Source organism: Petaurus breviceps, unplaced genomic scaffold, assembly GCF_028583685.1.
Source record: "Petaurus breviceps papuanus isolate PSGF00001 unplaced genomic scaffold, PetGlider_PUasm1.0 90919, whole genome shotgun sequence".
Taxonomy (NCBI): Eukaryota; Metazoa; Chordata; class Mammalia; order Diprotodontia; family Petauridae; genus Petaurus; species Petaurus breviceps.
Genome location: NW_027187378.1, coordinates 44,482,847 through 44,508,699, shown reverse-complemented (window position 1 = coordinate 44,508,699; position 25,853 = coordinate 44,482,847). Strand labels below are relative to the sequence as shown.

Below are 25,853 nucleotides of genomic sequence, written 5' to 3'. Positions count from 1 at the left end.
TCCATTTTGGCACAATTACTAAAATAGTTGATGAAATGAATGCTGTGAATATAATTTGATTTCAGGGTGTGGGATTGGGGGTGGACATTAAAAGAGCTTCCAGGAATAGTGAGATGGTATTCCCACTGTCCATAGCTTTCATCATATTTCATCTGAAGTATTGTGTTCAGTTCTGATTTGTGTCCAAAAGAGGGCACCTAGTATGGTGAAGGCCCTTGAATCCTCGTCATATAAAGATTGGATGGAAAAAACTGGAGATGTGTAGCTTGGTAAAGAAAAGACTCAGGGAGACATGAGAGCTGCCTTCAAGTGTTTGAATCTCTGGGTGGGATATGAAGGAGGGATTGTACTTATTCTTTTTTGAGCCAGGGGGCAGGACTAGAATAAATGGGTAGAAAATTATAAAGAAGAAAATCTGGGAGACCTCCTTGAAGAACTTCAAACACAGTGACTGGTTGACTACTTGCAGGGTATATGTGTGTATGAGTTGAACTAGATGGTCACTAAGTTCCCTTCAGACTCTGAAATTCTATGATTCCTTCCTAGTTCCACATATATGATCTCATGATCCTTTGAAGACCAGAAGTCAGTAATCTCAATAATTGAAAATGGAACTCAAATCTCTTAACTGAGTCTAATACATGCATACGTACATGTATGTATGTGTATAGGTATACATGTATATTTATACCTATGCACACACACATATATGTACACATATAGTTGCCAATTGATTGAAATATTATACCTTTAAGATACCCACACTATTTGAGAGGAGATAAATACATGTACTTAAATAATTATAGCACAAAATATATTACATGCACAGGACTGTTGTAAATAAAGAAAATTTTTATAAGATAATCTCTGATGTTCTTTCCAGCTATGAAATGATATGATTCTTCTATTTTAAGCAAATGTGGGATTATATCCCTTTCCATCACCTTTCTAAAGACAAATCCTTTACCTATTTTCACATCAGCAAATCACTCCATCAATCAACATTCAACCATCATCATAGTAGCTGCATTGAGCACCTATCATGTTCTAAATAAAAGCAGAATATGATAGTGGTTAGAACGTTGTACAGGACTTGGAGTAAAAAAAATAAACAAACAAACAAAAACCTGTTCTTACTTAGTAACTATGTGACACTGATCAATTCATTTAATCTCTTTGTGCTTCAAGCAGCAACTTGAGATGTTTCTACTGACTCCTAGGTAGATTGTAATATGTGTTAAATTACCCCAAATAAGGAACTGACCACAATGAGAAGCTGCAGATCATTTGTATATCTATATAAGGTATTACATCTACTGTTATAATTGCTATGGATAATATAAATTCATTACCCTAAAAAAGCATACTGTCTACTGGGGACGATAATAGAAACACCTAAAGTAAGTCATCAATGCAGGGCAGTAAGAAGAAAAGGAACAAGGATTTTTAAAGTGTCTACTATGTGTCAGGTACTGTGTGCTAAGAGCTTTACAGATATTCTCTCTTTTAATCTTCATAACAATCCTGTGATTTACGTGCTACAGTTGAGGGAATTTACACAGATGTTAAACAACTTGCACAGTCACACAATTACTAAGTATCTAAGGCTGGATTTAAACTCAGGTCTCTCTGACTCCAGACCCAGCTCTCCATTCATTGTACTACCTAGCTGCCTCGGAAAGTGATTAAATGCTAAATGAGTCTCTTTGCATCTTCTTTGGATTCTTAATTTAATATTTCTGTGTTCTAGGCTCTCTTTTCTTCTTTTTTCTACTCTTTCTGCCTTGGTTACTTTTTTTGGTAGTCACTGTATTTTATTGGAAAACATTGATCTATATTTTTCCTCACAACTTGAACTGAACACAATATTGCCCGATTCAAAAATAGAACAAAACAAAATGAAACTACTTCCCAAATAGTCACAGTCTCATCCCACCTTGCTTTCCCACCATGACCCTTGGCTATGTTTCTACCTCCCCTTCCCCTGGGAGCAAAGCACCAGGGAGTAGGTCAGAAGAGAGAAATCTCTTGTGCCAGGCGGCCTTCCTCCTTTCCAGACCCAAGAAGGGTCAATTTGATCTGCCTGGGCATTGGGGGCTGGGAAGTGTGAGAGGGAGAAAGAGGGAAAGAAGAAAGAACTTAAGAAGGAAAAAAAAAGACCAGCCTGCCCATGGATCCTTGTTTGTCCCAAATGTTAAGGTAAGAGAGAAATGGCTGTTGGTAAGAAGAGAGTTTACTGATGATCATGCTATCTGTCAGAGGGAGGGGGCAAGCAGAGGGAGGATGACTAGAGGAGACACAGCACAGAGAACCATAGACTTACAACTACAGCAAGTAACTACAGAGACATGAGATAGGGCAGAGGCAGGGAGTACAGACCAGCACAGATGGGGTCTTCTACATTGCTCTTATTACAGTTATGATCAATAATGGTAGTTGGGTCAACCACCCCCCCCTACCCCCACCACCAAGCTATATATGGATTTTCCCTGAAAAAAAAAATCAAAGAATTGACCATATTGCCAAGTGACCATTGACACATTTACTCAAACTATGGGACTGGAATAGAGGAAACTGGCTGGGGTGGGGAAAGTGGTTAAGGTATAAGCACCAGGTATTTACAGAATAGCTCAAGAGATTGCTTTAGGAGTATAGACATTTTCAATTTATACAAGATGCCAAGGGAGCAAAGACTTCTCTCCTGTCCTCTCCCACAAGCCAAAACTTGGTAGAAACAACTGCTGATCCTTAGGCAATAAAGTCAATGGATTTTGCACTGTTGTTCATCCCTACCTCATTTTCTTTATCTGTCCTACCCCCAACCAGTGTCTAGAATCCTCTGTTCCTCAATTTCAAAGTCTACAGTAGGTGGCACCACATTTTTCTCATGCCCACCTACCACCCACCCCAATACATCATGTTGGAACGACTCTAGAACTTTCACCATAGCCCCCCAAAGGTCTCAAACACAGAATCACAGTGCCAGATGCATGTAAACATCTAAAGGTTTTGACTTTCCTACCCCAAGTAGGGACACTCTTCCCACTCGGATACAGTATAATTCTGATAGTCAAATTGTCAGCTCTACAAAGCTCTACTCTCAAATCCATATTTCTATCCTTGGCCTTTCCCCCAAACTCCAGACACACAATTTTAAATGCCTACAGTAAATATACACCTGTGTTGTTACGCTATCACCTCAAACTCTCCTCTTACTCAAATGTAGAGCTTTTATTTTTCTAATGCTATCAGAAGAACTATTCTGTCTTTCATGTTCAAAAACTTGGTGCTGTCTTTGCCTTTTCCCTCTTTGACCTCCCTATATAGTGAGTTTTTATGTCCTTGTCTTTCTATCTCCATGAAATGCTCCTCTATCCTTCTTGCCTCCCTTGTCCCTGCTCTCACTTTTAGGTCTTGTGCAAAGTTTAAAAATCAGACCACCATGTGTTCCTAAAACCAGAGGTTTAGAAACTTTAATATGTGCGACTTGATCTTGTACAAAATAAATCTATCAACTTGCCTAAGAGGATGGGGTTTCCTAGAATTATAATTATGTTCATTAATAAAAAGTAATTTTAAAGTTTTTTCTCTATACTCTTTCCAACAATCTTCCTCCTTCCTTTATCCCTATTCTCCTTAGCTTGTGCCACATCCTAGCTTGATGTCTAACTGATACCTGAATACAGATTCTACTTACCTTGTGCTTACAGTATCACAATAGCCTTTTAATCAATATGTCCATTGCAGGCTTTCCCCCACTGAAGCAGATAAATAAAAGTAATCTCTTTGCACAGATCTGATCCTGTCATTTCTCTCCAGAAATTCCTTCAAGTCTTCCTCATTGACTGGGGAATAAAGTCGAAACTCCTTAACCTGGCATTGTTACGATGAACCCACTTAACACATTCTCCAGCATCAGCATCCTGAGTCTGTTGGCTTTTCCTTGTGCCCCAGAAGACAGAATAAATATGAGGGGTGGAAGTTGCAAAGAAGCCAAACCAGGCTAAATGTTAGGTAAAGTGATTTCCAGGACAAATGAGGAAGAGAAAAGGGCTTTGTTGGATGACTTCCTCAATATTACTGTGTTGTTGTTCAGTCATTTTTCAGTTATACCAAATTCTTTGTGGCCCCATTCAGAGTCCTCCTGACAAAAAAAGACATTCCCTAATGAAAAGTTTTCCAAAAGTGGGAGAGATTGCTTCCATAGTGGGTATTCACCACCATTAGAGGTTCTCAAACAAAAGCTGAAGTACTTATTGAAAATATTTCAGAGATAATCCCTTTTCTTCATTTCCCATCTGGTTGTGCCCCTACTGGACTTCTCCATAATGCCCCAGGAACCTCTTCATCCTTTGAGGTCACATCACATTAGAACTCAGACCTTTTCAGAACACTCTGCCCAGAGGGCCCCACTGATTAGAGGGAGGAACAGAGAACATCTTCTAGAATGTCCATTAAAGGAGGGCACCCAGACAATCCATCTCTTCATTTCTCACTAGCATGACTCCTTTGTATGGTGACCTAACTTCCTTCAGGCCCTTTCAGTTTCATTTTGTGTGATGTCTTACCCCCATTAAATTGCAAACTCCTTGAGAGTATAGCCTGTCTCTCTTTTTCATATTTATATCCCCAGTGCTTAGCACAGGGCCTAGCACAGAGTAGGTGCTGAATAAATACTGACTGACTGACTAGTTTTCCTTGTCATCTACTGGGGTCTCAGAACTGAGTTGACTTAAATATACTATCAGTGAAGACTTTCTTTAACATGGTCCTTGCCAATGTTGGCTCCAGAGGGAGGGTTCTCAGTTGCTTGACTCATTATACAGGTAGGGTTCACCTGACCCCAGACTGGCTTGATCCACAGTCACTCCCAAGTGTCTGAAAAGCCACACTCAGTGTCCCACTTTGGGAACTTTCATACTGTCAGATATTAATAAATGTAGCATAGGGGCCCCCAAATAAGACCATTTACACATAAACATGCACATACACATTATATCCCTAACCCTCCAGTGTACTGGAAGATTGAATCATTACCTAAATTTGCCCAGGGTTTGGCTGGCACTTGGATATATTCACACAGCTATGTATGCTAACTTCCTACTCATACCAATGCACACATTCTCAGGCAAATACACTGACTCATAATGTCTGCATTGGCAAAAATACCCACTGACAGATCATACCAGAGGCATACAATTTGATTTAATAAACATTTATTAAACACCTACTATGAGCCAAGCACTGTACTAAGCACTGGGAATATATATTTTTTTTAAAAGAGGCAAAAGACACTCCCTGCCCTCAAGGAACTTACAGTCTAATGAGGGAGACAACATGCAAACAAATATATACAAAGCAAGTTATATACAGGATAAATAGGAAACCATTAAGAGAGGGAAAGCACTGGAATTAAGTGTTCACACTAAGTTGTCTACACTCTTGCAGTCTACACTGTGAAACTTCCCTGATTTTGTAACAAGCACCAATATCAACATCTAAGTCTATTCCTTGGTACTTGGGAGGAGGGATATGGATCACTTTATCACTGGGCCAGTTTTGATCCTCTTCCAGCTATGCCAAGAGTTATTCATCCTTCTGCTTGGCATTCAAAATCCTTACCAAAATGACATTTATCTGCATCATGTTCTATTCAAAGCAGTCTAGTCACTGTCTCTAGTAGACTTTCCCCACTTTCTTGATTCTGTGATTTACTCACAGTCCCTGACTTTAGTTGGGTCATAAAATTAATCAACAAGAATGTGTGTTACACACCTATGTTCCAGACTGTGCTTAGGGTGCTTGATCAAAATTGAAACAGTCCTTGATTTCAAGAGGTTTTCATTCTATCAACAGACACAATATCAGTCAATCAATAAACATTTAATAAGCACATATTATGTTCTGGGAACTGTGTTAGGCACTGGGAATAAAAATAGAGAAAAAAGACAGACCCTGCCCTCAATGATCTTACAATTTAACATGTATGTATTTAAACTTAGCATAGTAGCCAACACATAGTAGGTGCTTAATAAATGTTTATTAAATTATATATATATAAACATAAATAATATATATATACCCACACATATGTATGTATGGTATATATGTCTGTGTATATATACTTATTCGTATAAGTATATATATATATGTTTATACATATAAATATATATACACACAACTAAGTACATAAATAATTAAGAATGTGGGACTTCAGTTGAACTTTGAAGGATGTGACAAAGGAATATATTCCAGGCATCAAAGATGACTGTCCAGGTTAGGAGACAGAAAATGGAAGGCCCTGTATAAGGAAAAAGGAGAGAAATTTAGCTAGACAGTGGGGGTACAGGATGGGTAATGTTACTCCTAACCTCTTAGATACACACACAAGAACGCATAGACACACACACACACACACACACACACATTTTTATAGGTTTAATTCCTACCCATCCTTCAAGGTAGAGACTCTTAGCTGGGGTTCTCTGTACTGCTTTTCTTCATAATGCTATATATTTTATTTTATGCAGTTACAAAAAATCTATTATGAGGTGTACATAAGCTTCAGTAGAGTGCCAAAGGTGACACAAAAAGGTAGAGTTCCTGTTTTAAGGTCTAGCTCAAATTCCTCCTTCTGTATGAAGTTCTCCAGAGAGCTAAAGTTATGGACGATGTCTTCTTCCAAAACACTTCTTTTGAATGACATTAGGTTCTTTCCATGCTCCATTTAGTAGTATAGCTATTTATGTATGTATTGTATTTCCTGTATTCCCCCACCCCACTACTGAAGATAAGATCCTAGAGGGCAAAGACAGGATTCATAAAGACCTCTGTATTTTTTCTCTTGTCTAGTACAGTTCTTTGCACATAAAAAATGCAAAGAAATGGTTGTCAATTTGAATTTTTTCAGAGTTTAGATTAAGGAAATCCCATTCCTTCTGGAAACTTTGTATATGGAAAAATGATTAGACTTGTTTAGCTTGACCCCAGAAGACAAAATGAAAGGCAGGGGGCAGAAGTTGCAAAGAGACCAATTAAGACTTGATAGTAGAAAATTGTTCCTAAAAAGAGGATTTTTCCAGAAGTGAAATGGAGCACCTGCTTCTTCCATTTCCAGTGGGTTTGCCCTTATTGGAGGTCTGCAAGCATAAGCTAAAGTGCTTTTGGCTTATGTCGTAGAGAAGATCCTTCTTTCAAGTCTTAGTTGTCCCAGATGACCTCAGAGGTTCTCTCACCCTCCCAAATTCTGTGGTTATGTAATTGCGAGTACTCATGGGTTTTATGGAGGAGATAAACCCTAGGTTGAGCCCTGATAGAGCCATGTGGATTGGCAAAGAAGTAGGGAACAGGGCATTCCACACAGAGGGGAAATTAGCAAAATTAGGAGAACACAAGTGAGTTTTGGGTATTGTGAAGGGATGACTTTGGTAGTAACAACATGTCATCCAAAACCAAGAGTTCTTAACCTTTTTGTGAGTTTTATGAACCTTTTTGGCAATGTAGTGAAGTCTAAGTACCCCTTCTCAGAATTATGTTTTTAAATATATAATAAAATACATGGACTTTGCAAGAAAGTATATTAAGATACAGATATCAAATTAAAAAAAATTTATGGACCTCCTGAAATCTATCAATGGATCCCTCAAAAGAGGATCCTGGAATAAGAAACCCTATTCTAGGTGCTCAGCTAGCTAGCATTAGGTTATCATGATTGTAGCAATGTCCACTAGAATTCAACTACATGTGACAATCAAGTTTTCTGACTAGGCTGACAGAACTCACTCTTACCAGAGTCCTCTAACTTCTGCTACAGAAAGGTCCTAGGAAAAAGAAGTTTTATAACTGACACTACTGAGGAAGCAGCTTTTGCCGACTATGTGACCTAGAGGCATCACCATTAAATTTTTTGGTATTTCCTGAATCTCAAGCCTCATTTTGCTCACAACAGTAAGACTCCATCAAGTAAATATGTGGAACAGGATAAACATGTCCACAGAAACAGAGACATCCAGGGATACCTGGACCCTATAGCCATTGTGCTCTGCTGGGACAAGAAAGTCCACTCTCTTCCTATTTCAATATTATAAAGCTTTATACAAATAATATCATGGGCACCAATTTTAAACACTAGCAATAGAAGTTCCTTTTTTTCTTTCTGTTATTTTTTTTCTTCAGCCCCTACAAAGAGTAGGTGTCTTGATTAAGGCCATGACTAAAACTGGTTTGGAGCCAACAGGGATTTGCCACTAGGCCACTGGCATCCAGGGAGGGATGTTTCCTCCTTCTAGTGAATATCCTCCCTAAAAGTAATCCAATTGCTTCTAATGCCATGTTCTGCAAGGATGCCATTTCCTAGGGTCCTGTCAACATCTTTCTTACATAACTGCACTGTGGAATGTCATTCCATACCACCATTGTAGTCCCACACCTACATTTCTGCAAAACTGTTTTTGCCCCAAGTGAAAAAATTTCTAATTACAACTGTGGTTGGAATCCCTACCTTACAACCCCTGCAGTTCATCTGCTCTGGCTTCCTTGCTGTTCTTACAACCATACTACCACACATTACTTTCTTTTCCCTATATGGTTTCCAGGGATCAGGTATATGGATATTACAGTAGGGGTGTATTTAGTTTTCTTAGAGCCTTTGGTTAAAACACCAAGATAATGAGGCTAAGGTTTCTAGATTTCATCCTGCCCTTATCATTGCTTAGCTTCTCACAGAGAAAACAAACAAAATAACTAACCTCATTGCACGACTATAGGTAATAAACCAACTTGTGACAATTCCCAAAAATGTCTACCATTAGGAGGTTCACAGGAACTCATTCTAACTATTAGAAAAATTGATGCGCTGTACATTTGGGGGAAGAGTGCAAGGGAAGAGGAGGTAACAACAAGGTATTATCTCAAATGTGGGTTTTTTAAATTTTTACACATATTTTTCTTGCCAGATAATTCCACTCTCTATGAATAATGAATCCCCACTATTTCTAGTGGAAAATAACCAAAATAGGAGCAATTATCTAACATTTCCTGGGATTTACATTGCCTACTCCCTGCTGTCATATGACCTTACCCTCCTGAAGGAATGGGGGTGGATTAGCTGATCTCTTGAAGTGACTTGGACTATGCATGTTCAAGCTTCGGCATTTTCCCTACTTCTTCTGAGTGCCTGCCCCATGGTCTTTGGAATAAGGCTGAATTAGTTTGTGCCACCTCTGAGTCACCTCTGCCTACTTTCAGCAGCTGGTTGGGATTGTAACCCAGAACCTAATCCTTAGGAGGAAGGGAATGTCGTTGTATTTGAGTCAGTGCAGATTCATTCTTTTCAGAGACTCTTGCCTCTGCTTTTTAGGGATGTAGCAAATGTGGGAACTGTGGTTTCTCAGCGACAAATTCATTTACTTTCAAAGCAAAACAATGAAGAATGTGACCGACTTGATTTTGTCATTGGATGTTCTCAGCACCAGCCAGTGTGGTATATCCAGGATCAATATGACTAATGGACACTGGCTTCTGGTGATAGAGTCAGTAAACAGGATAAATTATCACATCCCTTCTGTTTCATTGATGATAATTTCTTCTTACTGTCTGATCCATGGTAGCCAAGATGTTGTTCTCAGTAGCAGCTGTCAAACCAGTCTCTAGCCACCAGCTAGGAAATACTTGGTCAATATATCTAGAGTGTCAAATTTTGAGTTATCCTTAAGTCATTTTGTTTTCCCATATTGTTTTCTTTGGCTGCGTAAAATCTCTATTATTTTGGGCACAGAGGCAGCAAATGTACTATGAACAATCCATGTGTTTTTTTATTTAATTTTTATTATGTTTTTGTAATGATTCCTGTGATGTCCCTCATGACCATTTTTTATCAAAATGATTGCTTGAGCCACCCTCTCATTCTCTTACACCTGCCTAAATACCTCATCATATTTCTCTAATTACTTATCCAGCTTAAAATTAATTCACTCATGAATTAATTTAACAAATATTTAATGGCCCCTAGGTTATACAGCAACTCATTTGCCTGGAATTCAAGGTCCTCATTCCCAATCTTATATTATTGACCTCCACACATAATATACTCCAGCTTAGCTTAATAACACTCTTCCCTCTAAACCTGGCCTTCACTTTCCCTTCTGTGTCTTTTTTATTTATACTGTGTCTTTGGTTGTTCTAGAATGTCCTTGGTTGCTGTTTTCACTTGTGGAATTATACCCATCCTTTTCATTCTAACTCAAATGCCACTTCATTCATGAAGACTTTACTGATTATACCACCTTCCTCATTGGACCTCTCATGGCTCTTTATTTTGTACTTTTCTGATCCACTCATGATATAATATTATATATGGTAGTATAAGGAACATTTATACCAAACTCTCAGAAGTGCTGGCTTTACACTAGCACTTAGAGAGAGAATGACAGAGTAGCTACTTGGGGGTATTATATTGGGGTAGTCACCAGATAGTGGGGTGAGCCCAAAACTACCAGCTTCAGTAACTGTACAAGTTCTAAGTCCTGAATATATTTCCATTATTTCTGTACCTGCATAGATGGGATCTATATATATTTTTTTTCCATGTTGAGTGTATTCCTGGACTCTTATCTACTCTATGAAATGATTATTCCTACTAAAAGTTCATAATTTATCAAATGTCTCTAACTTCCAATTCCCACAAATTCTAATCTCTTTCCCAATTTCAAATGATTGAAAAGAATTACTAACATACTATAGTTCATGTAATGAATTAAATCAAAAGTAAAAGGTATAGGGTCAAAAGCTTTAGTAACCTGAGTAAGCTACAGCCATTGTTATGAATCTGAGCTACCCCAGGGGTAGGGAACCTGCAGCTTTGAGGCCATATGTGACCCTCTAGATCCTTGAGTGCAGCCTTTTGACTGATCAAATCCTTTTATTAGAGGAATTTATTCTTTGAAGTTTGGATTCAGTCAAAGGGCCACACTCCAGGACCTAGAGGGCCTCATGTGGTCTTGACGTCTTAAGCTCCCCACCCCAGTATTAAACATATACCCTTCTTTTCTTTCTCTTTGGCTCTCACTGCAGTAAAGGAATTCCAAAGACTTTTACAGTTACAGGATTTGGGGGAAGAGGTTTACCTCATCTCTATCCCACTTGCCCTTTTTCTATGTAGCTAGTAACAATGATTCACTCCAAACCTCTAGTGATATCATTTGTATGATGCCCCATTTTTGAGGGAACCTTTGAACTGATGCTTCCATAGATTGGTCATTAGTGGTTCTGAAATCATGCGCCATTTCCACATCTTCTCAGGGTCTGCTCCTTCATCCCCTCCCAGGAGGCCCCATTCTTAGTTAAGTATAGTGCTTGGTTCTGCCTTCTCCTTGGCCTCTGGAGTCTTTAGTCTCTTCCTCTTGTGGCCAAGCAGGCAGAGGGTAGGTCCTCAGTAAAGCAAAGAGCAATCAACCACGGAAAACAAGACTGCAACTTGAAAACTCTGGATAATGTGACTTCTGGAACCTCTGGAATCTTTTTGCAAAACAAGGTGATACTGTATGATATTAGACAACTCTATTGTCGTCCCCTGAGGCCACTCAGCCCCATATAGCCAGTCTCTTTGGCATTTTAAAAATGGGTGTAGTTCATGGGAAGTATGTATTTTTTGCATACCAGAAGATTGTCAGAGCAGGTTTTAATGGCACTCATTTCTATTTATCTTTTCTCTCTCCTACAATATAAGGACCATGAGGGTAGAGAATGTATCTCATCTAAACTAACATGATAACTCTATCAGCACCTAGGACAGTGCTTTACACATAATGGGGAATTTGATGAATACATCTTGAATGAACGAATGAATAAATGAACAGATTGTCTGAAATGTGAGAAGTAGAAGGGAAAAGGCATGATCTCTGTCCTCAGGAAGCTTACAATCCAATACTATTGTTTGCTTTCCTTCATTTTTTAGGAGGACCAATGACATCATGGTAAGGGGATAAGGGAAGAGGGAGATGTTTGACTGTCTTATGAATTGGATTGAAGTCACCAGCCTCACTCTCTCTTCCAAAGTCATCAAAAGTCAAGACTACTGGTGATGGACCAGAATTTAGGGGATGCAGTGGAAAACCTTGGCATCTTTGATGTCTGATCTAGCTCTAAGTGTTCCACAGAGACTGATTCAGTCACCTTCATGACTGTTGGAATAAATTGTCTTCACATTCTTGAGGTACCCATCCCCCTAACTAACTGATAGGTTTGAGGACTTTCATTTACCCTCAACCTGGTTTTTAGACTATCTGCCAAGATGGCTTACCAGGGTGTGGTTGCTGAATATGTTATAGCTTCTTGGAGTCACAGGTGAGAGTTAAATGACTGGTTGCACACCAAGGGTCAATGATCATCCTGATAAAGGGCTAAGCAAGGCCTCATACCAGAGGTGCCAGACCTCTCTTAATATGCCATATACCCTAATACAATACAATACAAGATCTTATGGACAATCTCAATATAACTTTGTCATAGGATTGGATGCAGATGACCAAGTGCATATTTGAAAAAATCAGAAGCTTAACACAGCAGAAATTGTTTTAGCAATGTAAATCACCTTTATTTGATCTCATGTCCATATTTTTCTTCTTACTTTCTGTTCTGAAAGTAATAGGCAAAGAAACATTTGAGAGACTATTTGTACACATGATCCCAGAGAATTGGTGGTTTCCAAACTCCTGGAGATTCCTTTCTAGGACATATTTCATCTGCAGACATATATGTCTGAGATTTCTCTATATTCTAAAATGCCAGTCTAAATAGGGTGGCCTAATAAAGGTTGGCAGTTTCTCTTGTAATTAACAAAAAAACTGATGTAGTATTTCTCCACATGGCAATATTTTTATGCTGTCCCTTTAAGTGGAAATATTTAGCTACCTAAACCTCCTTACCCTTCATAAAGGTGAATACTAGTTATTCTGTAATCTTGTCCTGACCTGAATCTCTACTATGCATTCATATATCCTTCTCTCTTTTCCACAGATGGAATGTACTCTCTCTCTACCTGCTGAAATATTTCTCTTCTTCTTCTTCTTTTTCTTTTTGCAGTGGGGAGGGCAGGACAATTGCGGTTAAGTGACTTGCCCAAGGTCATACAGCTAGTAAGTATTAAGTGTCTGAGGTCAAATTTGAACTCAGGTCCTCCTGACTCTAGGGCCAGTGCTCTATTCACTACATGTAGCAGCAAGCACCCTGACATACCCAGAGTGACTGCCAACACAGGTTCCTAGATCTGCTTTTCTAAAGGAAAGCAACTCAAAATGCGTTAACAAACTTGCTTTAATCAAACATATGTCATTTACCTAGTTCAGGGGAAAAAGATCAGTGCCCCGAATTTCATAGAATACAAGGTTACAAGCAGAAGTTACAAGAAGACAGAAAAACAGATCAAGCAGACAGGCTTCCAACTGTCCAACCATTACATCCATACCTAGTCACAGTTACCAGAGAGGGAAGCACCAACATCTGGGTTTTCAAAGCTGGGGGGCTCAACAGCTGCCCAGAATCTTGTCTGGTCAAATCACACAACACTTCTCAAAGTTAGCCCCAAAACAAAGCCTCCCATCAGGGTTTATATAGCCTTCTCCTGGCTCAGAGAATGTAACAACCCTCTTGACGCACTGCCCAATCAAAAAGCATTCCCAAAAACCAAGCCTCCCCCCACAGGCTCCAGGTGCACTTAAGTCTATCAAAAGACCTAGGGGCAGGGAAGATCTTAAATTTCTATTCCCATAACACTACACCAGCTAGTCACCCCAACATTTCTTTTTTCAAGGGACAACTCAGGTATCACCTCTTCTATGAAGCCTCTCTTGATTCCCTCCCCCATTCACCATTACCACCACCACATGGAAATGAAATTTCTGCCACCATGGTTTTTTAGAGAAATTGGACTGAATCTCTTTTGTTCCTATCACATTCTATGTTGATATCACATTAGTTGCACACATGTCAAAACCCCCTGTTAGTTGATAAGCACCTTGAAGCCAAGGGCTATACCCTTTTCCATCGTTGGATCTCCACCAATGGACAATAGGTCCTATCCATAGTGAGCTCATAATAAATATTTACTGAATTGAGTTGAAGGTTTAAATTAGAATCTTTCTAATTTTTGGACTTGCTGATTATTATTTATCACCTTCAAATTAGTGTAGTTTACTACTTACTTCAAAAATCTCTCTCTATACCTATCTATCTATCCATCTGTCTGTCTGTCTATCTATCTATCTATCTATCTATCTATATCTATATATATATATATATATAGATATATCTGTCCCCCTCACCTCTCCCTCTCCCTTTCTCCTCCCCCCCCCTCTCTAGCAGTCTGTTAACTTCAGCAGTCTCTAGTCGCCATGTATTCAGGCATCCAATGTCACAGTTTTAGCTTTGACTATGAAAGGGCATCTGGCAGTGATGAGCTCTATAGCTACATTACAAGCAAACATAAACTTGTGTTGATTTTTGAGTGTTCTGCAGTGGCTGGAGCAGTATTATAAAATATCTTTAAAACTCTATCACTTGGAAAAAAATATTTGAAATGTGCCTTATAGGTCCTCTTTTATCAAATGTTTAACACTGGGTTTGGCACTTTAATAGGCCGCCCTAGATGTTTGAGTGGGTATCTACATAAACTCTGATGGTTTATTTACAACTGTAGCTTTTAATGGAAATGTAAAATAATTTCTCTTCTGGGCAGTCCACATTTCATTGCAAGCACATCAACAAAATGTGAAATTCACATAAAATGCCAAGTTGCAAGTATCATGAAAGCTGGGAGAGGCATTGCTGCATATTTTAGATGGGCCCATGTATTTATGGTGTGGGTAGGCATACTGTAAAGCCTAATATGGTAGTATTGCTCTATTGTAATAAAACAATGTGGTGTTTGAGAGGAGGGGGAAAAAGAGGTTGGTGAATTATAGCAGTCATTGTACCTTGTTTCCCGTTATTGAAAATGGAATATGATTATCAAATGTGAGCAGTGTGCATTTTACATGCTTAGTTATAGATCTCACTTTTTATATGTGCCTGGAATATCAATATTTGTTTTACTTTTAAGGAACATTAGTTACAAATACAATAAGTGTGTTTCATTTTTCATCTAGGATATGCTGTCTTCAGTTCTTGAATCAGGGCAAGCAATATATGTTTCAATGATTATTGATCTAAAAGCCAGTTGATAGTAAGCAAGACCAGCTTGCAATAAGCCAGTTCATGAGCTGCTCCTGCTCTCAGAAACCCATGGAACTGGAGTGAGAAGCAATAAATAAGAGCTTAATTAAATTGCTACTTGGCAGATTGCTGGACTATCTTTCAGACTGGGCTTGGAACCCGTGGGGTCTCCTTTTCCCCTTGATGTATGCGTAGAGTTCTCATTAATGCTAATGGGAGCTATGTGCAGTAAGAGGAGGCTGACCCCACATTCCACTGTGTCAATGAAATACCAAAAAGGATTTTTGTTTCTCCCTTGGGCTATTCGGCGATGGATTAAAAAAAAATACAGGCTGAGGCACAAGAATGTGAGGCATATGGCACCTAGCCTCTCAGTGCTCTCAACACATGTTTAATAGAAGCAATAATGGTAATAATAATAACAATATTCCTAAAAAATATATAATAATGCCATAGTGTATTTTCTGTGCTAGTTAGTTATAGATTGTAATTGTGGACCAAGAGATTAGACTGTTACCTCCCCTTGGAAATATCCTCACTCTCTGTTTAGCTCCATGTACACTTGATTACGGTGCTTAGTAAACCATAGAAACTGTGCTCCTAGGCTAGAAATGAATGGAAATGATTAATTAGATCTTTTAAGGTATTGCATTTATAGGAGGGCACATGTAGCCTTCAGCTCATTTGGGTTCAGAGCCATCTGAAAGATAGGAATGCTTGAAAATGAGGAAAGACAGGACTGCTAGGCACAATTTCCACTTGTATGCTGCTATTACTTTCTCCACTGTGTGTATTGCAGAGGAATTGTCAGTCTCATCTCTCAGACACTCAATGTAATTCAATAGAAAACATTTATATTTAATATATAAAGATATATTTATATAAATATATCATATAATATATTGTGATATATTATATAATATATTAAATATAAATAAATACCATATTAAATATGGTATTTATTATGTGCTAAGAAATATGTGAGGCACAGGAAATAAAAAGACAATGTCAAACAATCCTGTCCCCAAAGAGCTTCACATGTGTTGGGGGAAGGGAAGTGAGGAGGATGCATGTACATGGATAAATAAATTCAAGGTAAAATTAGTAAGGAGAAAACACTAACAATAAGGAGAGACCAGGGTATGCTTCATCAAGGATGTAACACCTATCCTGAACCTTGAAAGAACATAGGCATTCTAAGAAGCAGAGGTGAAGAAGCACATGGAGTGCAAGGACATGGAGATAAGAGACATAATATAGAGTTATGCGATAGCTTGTATGCAATGTAAAGTGTGTCAGAGGGTGCAATCCGAAATGGCCCTGAAATGATGGATGGGCAACAGATTGAAGAAAGTTTTAAAAGTCAGACTGATAAGCATATAATTTGCCCAAGGTAATAAGGAGTCACTTAAGACTTTTGATTGAGATGTGACTCATTGAGACCTATGTTTTACAAATATTAAGCTATGTTGAAAAGTTCTTACAAAGGAATGGTTTTCTTATCTCTAAGCATGTATGCATATTTTCTGGAAGCATATGATGTAATGATATGACAAAATATGCATGTATTCCTTTATCCATTTGTTCGGCTTTTAACAGTTGTGTTTGAATCTGTGATCCCATTTTTGAGGTTTTCTTGGCAATTTTTGATAATAGAGTGTCTTGCCATTTCCTTCTCCAGCTCATTTTAGAGATGAGGAAACTGAAGCAAACAGGGTTAAGTGACTTGCCCAGGGTCACACAGCTAGGAAGTGTCTGAGATCAGATTTTAACTCAGGAAGATAGGTTTTCCTGCAGTGGGGGCCATCTCCAGTAGTCCTGATCTTTATCTTACTACTGGACCCAGATGGCTCCAGATGAAAGAGTGAGACTGGTGACTTTGCACAGCCCTGCCTCACTTAAATCTAATTCACTTGCAAGTCATGACTTCACCTTCCCAATGACATAGTTCTCTTTAAGAATGAAGGACAAACAACAATCACCAATCTGTGAGTATTAGTAGCTGCCCCAAAGTGGACCCAACTGACCAGTTCCAGTTGGATAACACAGCTCTATCCTTCTTTCTTTTCTTCCTTCCTTCCTTCCCTCCCTCCCTCCCTCCTTCCCTCCCTTCCTTCCTTCCTTCCTTCCTTCCTTCCTTCATTCCTTCCTTCCTTCCTTCCTTCCTTCCTTCCTTCCTTCCCCCTTTCCCTTCTTTTCTCCTTCCTTTTCTCTTTCCCTCCTCTCCCTTCTATCCCTCTCTCTACATAGGGAATCATACCTTTACCTGTAGATACTGTGCCCAAAGGAATATAAATTTTGGTAGCTGAAACCTTGCAAGATGTATTGGGGTTTATGGGGTAGATTTCTTTTTTAAGAACTGTGCTTTAAACCCAAAGCACTCTGGCTCTCATTGACTTATCAATAGTATGTCCCAGCCCAAGCATCCTTGGTCATTGTTTGGACTCTGATGATTCAGAGTGTAAATAGCAATTGTTTCTGTTTCCACCAAAAACCCTCAGTGAGGGTCTTCCCCTCCCAGATTTATTTTTTTTTAACTAGGTAATAGAGGTCATTCTTTGCCTCATGTCTTAGCCTTAATTTCTAAAAGGGCATTGCCTCAGTAAAACTGAAACCTAGGGAAGACCTTACTTTTAAAAGGTAAAGGTCTTCAACTGCATCCAGAAACATCTCTAGTAATCCTGATCTATGTCTTGCCAGAGAATCCAGATGACTCCAGAGAAAAGAATGAGGCTGGTGACTTTGTACTTACATCTAATTCACTTTCAAGTGATGACATCACCTTCCCCATGTCCCGCTCCTCTTTAAGAACAAAGGACAAAACAACAGCAATAATGTGGTGGTGCTAACAGCAGCAGTAGTGGTAGTAATATATATACAGTACTTTAAGGGTTACAAAACATCATGCTTACAATATTCCTGGGAAGTAGGTGTCATAAATATTATTATATTCCTTTGGCTGATAAAACTAAGATTTATATAGTTTAGGTGACCTGTCTGGAATTTCTAGGACCACATAAATATAAGTGACAGTACTGTTATTTGACATAAGTTTGTATCAAGATCCATGTTCAAGCACAGCTACAATTCTTTAATTCTAGACCAACCAACTCCCCTTGAATTTATCTTTGGAGATTTTTTTGATTGTTTGAATTTTTGTTTTGTTTTTGATTCATTAGCTTTTTATTTTTTTCCCACTTAATAGTATTTTTCCCAATTACATGTAAAGATAGCATTCACTTTTATAAGATTTTGAATTCCAGATTTTTTCTTCCCTCTCTCCCCTCCCTCTCCTGAAAATAGCATACAATCTGATACAAGTTATATATGTACAATCACATTAAACACATTTCTATATTAGTCATGTTGTGAAAGAAGAATCAGAACAAAAGGGAGAAACCACAAGAAAGAAAAAAAAACAAAAAAGTAAAAATAGTATGCTTTGATCTGCATTCAGTCTCCATACTTCTTTCTCTGGATGTGGACAGCATTTTCTGTCAGAATTCTTGTGGAATTTTCTAAGATCATGTATTTCTGAGTCTATCAAAGTTAGTCATTGCACAATTTGGCTGTTATGTACAGTGTTCTCCTGGTTCTGCTCATTTCATTCAGCATCAGTTCATATAAGTCTTTCAATGTTTTTTTGAAGTCAATTTGCTCATCATTTCTTATAGCACAATAGTATTCCATTACTTTCATATACCACAACTTGTCCAGCCATTCCCCATTGGATGGGCATCCCCTTAATTTCCAATTATTTGCCACCACAAAAAGAGCTACTATCAATATTTTTGTATATTTGGGTCCTTTTCTCTTTTTTATGATCTCTTTGGGATATAGTACTGCTGGATCAAAGGGTATGCAGAGTTTTATAGCCCTTTGGACATAGTTCCAAATTGTTCTCCAGAATGCTTGGATCAGTTCACAACTCTAACAGCAATGTATTAGTGTCCCAATTTTCCCACATTTTCTCCAGTATTTATCAAAAATATGGAATGCTTCATGAATTTGTATGTCATTCTTGTGCAGGGACCATGCTAATCTTCACTATTTCATTCCAATTTTGGCATATGTGCTGCCAAAGCAAGCACTGCATTTTTGGTTTTTTAACAAATCATATACTTTAGAGCTGGAAAGGATCCAGTTTTCTCATTTTGCAGCTAGTGAAACTGAGACATAGAGAGGTGATGTATCTATATTGACCAGGGTCACAAACAAATAGGAAATGACAGATCCAAACTTAGGTTCACTAAATACAAAATCTACTGTATCATTCCACTATCACCCTTAGTCAATCAGTCGATAAGCATTTATGAAGCACCTACTGTAGGTTGTCACTCTTTTCAGGATAATACATATATGTATAACCAGTCTTATGTCCCATCCATACATATTATTTGTCAAATCCAAAAGAAAAAAATCATCAATTTAAGTTAAAATTAAGTAAGTTTCCTTGCCACAGAGGAAGTAAGCAGCAATTTTGATTCTAAAAAAGAGTCTCTCTAAGGTAAGAATGCCCAGAGTAATAACTAATTGAAGTGCCCAGGGCCTAAGTTTCCAAAACAGCCCAGGGCTAGCTAATAGCAGGAAAATAAATCTCAAGTCATTTTTTTTCAGACAAAATTAATTTGTGGGAGGTGATACTGCTCATACTATACGACTCAAGATTTAAAAGGTCAGAGATCATAGAGTCCCAAGGAATCACTAATGAAGAAGCAAATGACTGCCAAGGGAGGGAATAGGGCAGGGCACAGCCAGGGAGCAGCTTCCCAAGGTGTATGGTGTTAAAGCTTCCTATTTGAAATAATCATTCTTGCTAACTAGTTGACAAGCTTAGGTGTTATTAACTGCTAAAGAAGTTAAGTGCTTATTGCACCCTCTAAATTGCAGCATCCAGAGAAAGGTCTCCATTGCCCACCCTAGTAACAGATATGGGTAAACCATCATTGTTATTAATCATTCAACAGATATGGGTAAACCATCATTGTTATTAATCATTCTCACTATGAACTTGTTATATATTACTGTATTTCTGTACTGTATATTACTGTATTTCTGACTTGTCCTAAGAAGTGCATTTTCTTCTCATCCACCTTCCACGAGACAGATAGTTTGGAAACAACTTAATTCTTTCTAAATTGACCATACATATGAATAAAGAAAAACGTTTGCCAGATTTCAGACTTAAGAGTTCAAACTTAGAACAGGAACCAGTGAAAAGGTCTTTCAATAGGAGCCATCAAATTAGCCTATTCTTCCTTAATTCCTTTTATCATCTGCATACACATCCTGCAGAGTAAAATGTGATGACCTTTAAGGCAGTGGGCAAGCTCAATACAATAATGTCCCAACAGAACTACCTGCTTTAATTATTCTAGTAATTTCTGCTCTGATTTGTTTGATTCCTCATCTTGGCATGACAAAGAAGCAAGGCACCCCAGGTCCTGCACATACTCAAGGTTTCTTTATCTTGTTAATTTGTCTGTATCTCCCGCGTGGTATATCTGAACTCTTTTGCCAGAGTGAATTATTTCCTGCCTGTTGATTTTTGAAGATGTTAGTAATAATAAGTGACATTTATTATTACTATTAGCTACATTATCTCATTTGAGCCTCACAACAACCCTGTAAAGTAGGTAATCCTGATAATATAGTCTCCATTTTAGAGATCAGTAAGCTGAAATTTCAAGAGGTTGAGTTATATGCCAATGGTCAGGTACCTCTTAAGAAGATTTTGAGCTTTCATCTTCCTGGTTTCATATAGTTCACTCTGTCTTCTATGTAGCTGGGTGAATGGAGCCCTGAATCTGAAATTAAGAAGGCCTGAGTTCCAATCCAGTCTCAGACATTTATTTTTTTTTTTTTTTGGCTTGTGACACAGGGCAACTAAGTGGCACTTAGAGTGCCAAGATGGGAATCAGGAAAGCATCTTCCTGAATTCAAATCCAACCTCAGACACTTACTAGCTATGTGATCCTGGACAAGTCACTTAACCCTGTTTGCCTCAGTTTATCCATCTGTAAAATGAGCTGGAGAAAGAAATGGCAAACCACTACAGTATCTTTGCCAAGAAAATTCCAAATTGGGTCACAAAAAGGTGAATGTGACTGAAAACAATTAAACAATGGCAAGACCCTAGATAAATTACTTAATCTCTATCTGGCTTAGTTTCCTCACCTAAAAATGGGAATGATGATAACTACCTCCCAGGATTGTCTTAAGGATAAAATGAGATAATATTTGTAAAGCACTTTGAAAACCTTAAAGCACCCAGTAAATGTTAGTTGTTATCATTATCATTCCCATTATTATCATATGACACTACCTTTCTACTCTTCTCCAAGATAATGGTTAAAAGGTGGAAAGATTCATACTTTCAAAACATTCCAAAGGTTCTTCTCTCAGCAAAGATACTCAAATATTTGGAATGAGGAGTGCTCTATTCAGATCTAAGCACTGACAATTCCTAGCTTTGTGACTGTGAACAAGGGATTTCACTTTTCAGAGCCTCGGCCTCGGGCACTTTCTTCTCTAAAACTGAGATGATTGTAAGACTGACTATACCTACCTCAAAGAGCTGTTGAAATGCAAGTGTGTAAAGCCCTAGAGAAATGAAAATGGCATATGTTTTGTTTTGTTTTGTTTTCTCCTAGGGTATCACAACTCTAGACCTGTATGTTTTCTTGTGCTTTTTTTCTTTTTCTTTTCTTTTCTTTTTTTTTTTTTTACCCTGAAACAATCGGAGTATATTGCTCTCATCTCAGGAATTAGGCATAACTACCCCTAACATTGTATGAGTCCTAGAATGATCATTTCTTGATGTTCAAGCAGAAGGTGGCTTTAAAAAGAAAATAGCTCATGGTCATTGGCATTTATGAAAGCTGTTTTAATTCTGTATTACCACAGGATGAAATACTAAGTCTGAGATTTGCAATGAAGATCAAATTGTCAGAATTTGTTAGATGTCTATGTTTCATGTATCTGAAGGTCTTCAAGTAAAGGTTTGATCATCACTTGCCAATGCTATGTGAGAGTGCTTTAGGTATGCTTTGAATATGGATTGGACTAGGGGCAGCTAGGTAGTTCAATGAATAGAGTGCCAGGCCTGAAGTCAGGAAAACTCATCTCCCTGTGTTCCCTGTTTGCCTCAGTTTCCTCTTCTGTAAAATGAACTGGAAAAGGAAAGGACAAACAACTTCATTATCTTTGCCAAGAAAACCCCAGATGAGGTCAGAAAGAGTTAGACATGACTGAAACAAATTGAACAATAAAACGCTGGTCTCCAAGACACCATGAAAGTATTGGTTTTAGAGTCAGAAAACCCCTGTGTTCAAATACCAGCTCTGACAAATACTAGCTGTGTGACCAAGGGCAAGTTATTATATTACCTCTTAGAGCTTCAGTTTCCTCATTGGTAAATTAGGCTTAATAATACCAAGCAGTACTTACTAACAGGTGAGGACCCAAAGAAATAATGCATATAAAGTGTGTTGTTAAATGCAAAGCACTATGTAAATGTTAAGATTTATTATTGTTGACCTTTCCATCTCTAAATTCTATGGATGATTATAATTACAAGATCATAGGTTCAAAGACTTAGATTTGAAAGGGACTTTCATGAGATCATGGAGGTAGGCAGTGTTTTATAACAATAACAATAACAAAACCACTGGCTTTGAAACCAGGGAAACTGGGTTCAGATCCTACCTCTGAAACTCCCTGTTTGACCTTGGCCTTGATAACTTGTGAAATCCCTTTTAGCTCTAATAAATGTGATAGCAGATTACTATAGTCCAATCCTACCAGAGGACAGAGCACTGAGCTTGGGGTCAGGAAGACTTGAGTTCAATTCTGGCCTCAGGCACTTACTAGCCATGTGTGGCAGCAAGCACCCCAAGCATCCTCAGGGTTTGCCGCCACCACAGGTTCTTGGATCTGCTTTGATAAAGGAAAGCAACTCAAAATGGGTTAACAAGCTTACTTTAATCAGACAGACATATATCGTTTACCTTGTTCAGGGGAAAAAGGTCAGCACCCCAAACTTCAAAGTATACAGGCAGAATTATCAAGACAGAAACAGATCAAGTAGACAGATTTCCAAACTGTCCAACCATTACATCCATACCCAGTCAACATCTGGGTTTTTCAAAGCCGGGGGATGGGGGGGCCTCTGGACAACGGCTTTTCAGAATACAGATCAAATCACAGAACACTTCTCAAAGTGAGCCCCCAAAACAAAGCTACACATCAGGGCTTATATAGCCTTCTCCTGGCTCAGAGAATGTAACAACCTTTTAGACCCACTGGCCAATCAAAAAGTATCTACTGAAAAACAAGCCTCCCACCCCAGGCTTCAGGTGCACTTTAGCCTAGGGGCAGGGAAGATCTTCCAAATTTGCATTCCCATTACACCGTGTGACCCTGGGCAAGTCACTTATCCCTATTTGCCTCAGTTTACTTACCTGTAACATGAACTGGACAAGTAAATGGCAAACTACCCCAGTATCTTTGCCAAGAAAACTCTAAATGGGATCACAAAGAGTCAGACATGACTGAAACAACTGAACAACAACAAAAACCAGATCAGAAGAGCTGATTATTAAAATTTCATTATGAGCATTTACACCCAGAAAATCAGCAAGCATTATAATTTAGGATTTGATTTAGAGTTTTGTTGATTTTCTAGATGTCAGAAAGTTATTGAGAGAATATTAATAATTCAGATTAAACTTATAAGTGTTTCAGGTGTACATTTGTTTTTAATCATAGTACCAGTTGTAAACCATTTCCCAAAATACTCCTGCTACCTTTGTCTATGTAGTCCAGTCCTCTCATTTTATAGTTGGGAAAATTGAAACCCAAAACGTTAAGAGAATTGTCCAAGATGCAACACATAATGAATGACAGAACCAAGATCTAAACACATCCAAACTAGATGCTATGTCTGAAGTACAGTTGTCAAGAACCTAAGAATTCCTTTACTATATACCTTAATTTTACACATGAGGAAACTGAGATCCAGGGAAATCAATTAGTAAAACCAGGAGTCAATCAAAGGCTACACAACTCCAGATCCAAAACTCTTTTCATTTTTAAAAGGTGGATGTAAAGAACTCACAATCCTAACACCTCTGTGATTGTTCTTTCCCAGTCCATACATAAACACCCAATACATAGATACCAAAGCAGCATTTCTATTATTTTTCTTCATGTCTCTGCTCAAAAATATTCCCCTCATTCTCTCAACTGTCAATTGAGAGAGATAGACAGAGGAAGAGAAAGAGGTAGACAGAGGGAGGGAGGGAGGGAGGGAGGAAGAGAGAGACCCAGAGTGACAGAGACAGAAAGAAACAGAGACAGAGAGCGATGGAGAGAGATAGACAGACAGATGGAGAGACAGAGAGAGAGAATAATTTATGCATTGCATAACATTTTTGTTCCAAAAAGAACATTGTATATTCAGTCCCTTACAACTTCTGGAAAAAAAAAATACAAGAATCTAGACAATCATTGATAAATATAAGTCCCAGAACCATAGATTATTAGAAGGTATTACTTCTGAGAGTTGTGAATTAAATTTTAGGATTCTGATCTGCCTACCAACTACAGAGATGACTGTTTTGAGTTATCTTAAGTTGACGGCATAATTTACCAAAAAATGTCAAGTATTTGAGTCTGTTCTTTGTCATTAATCATGTGATCTTTTAAGAGTATCTAACATTTCCTGAACTTCAATTTTTTCATCTATAAAATGGGGACAATGATGCTTGCATTGCCCACCTCACAGCGTTATTGGGAAGAAAGTATTCTGAAAACCACAAATTGTTGTTGGGGTTTTTTAGTGTTATTTTTTTCTTGAAACTTAAATATGTTGCCTATGTTTAGATGTGGAACACAATTACATAAAAATAGATATTTCTTTCAATAAGGAAGGCTCAAAGGCTTTTGTTCAATGGCAACTGATGAATGTAATCAAAAGTTGGCTACGCTGGAGTGTAAGTACCTTGAGGTTATGAGCATTTTTCTGTTTTCATTTAATTTACTTTATTTTGTTTTGTTTTGATTAACATCCCTATAACTTAGCACAGTACCTAACACATAGTAGAAATTTAATAAATGCTTGTTGATTAATTTGTTAGTCTAGGCCTTGCCAGATGCAAATGACAAATCATTTATATGGGCAGAAAGAGCTTCCAGACATCATATCCCCAACTTTGAGGGGGGTTTTGTTTTGTTTTGTCGAAAACTCTACTATAATAGATGGGGCCAATAGAGAAAGCTATGTTGAAGTTTCATTGAATATAAAATCTTGTTCACATGTATCCAGAAATTATACTTTTATGCATGCTACTAGATAATTGCATGAATGCCAACCTCTGCTTGTATTTATTGAAAATACCAGGGATCTGGGGCGGCTAGGTGGTGCAGTGAATAGAGCACCGGCCCTGGAGTCAGGAGGACCAGAGTTCAAATGCGGCCTCAGACACTTGACACACTTACTAGCTGTGTGACTTTGGGCAAGTCACTTAACCCCAATTGTCCTCCAAAAAAGCGAAAGAAAGAAGGAAAGAGAGAGAGAGAGAGAGAGAGAGAGAGAGAGAGAGAGAGAGAGAGAGAGAAAGAAAGAAAGAGAGAAGAGAGAAAGA

At 38.2% G+C, this 25,853-nt stretch overlaps 1 protein-coding gene and 1 non-coding gene across 2 annotated transcripts in view; one reads left to right on the top strand and one right to left on the bottom strand.

Annotated features, from left to right (window-relative positions):
* Positions 1-25,853, top strand: part of UNC5D (unc-5 netrin receptor D) — a 794,598-nt gene that overhangs the window by 507,728 nt on the left and 261,017 nt on the right. The gene's annotated exons all lie outside the window — the stretch shown is intronic.
* LOC138152226 (U6 spliceosomal RNA) lies at positions 19,192-19,298 on the bottom strand. Its single transcript, XR_011166059.1, has one exon. It is a non-coding gene; the product is annotated as a U6 spliceosomal RNA (small nuclear RNA).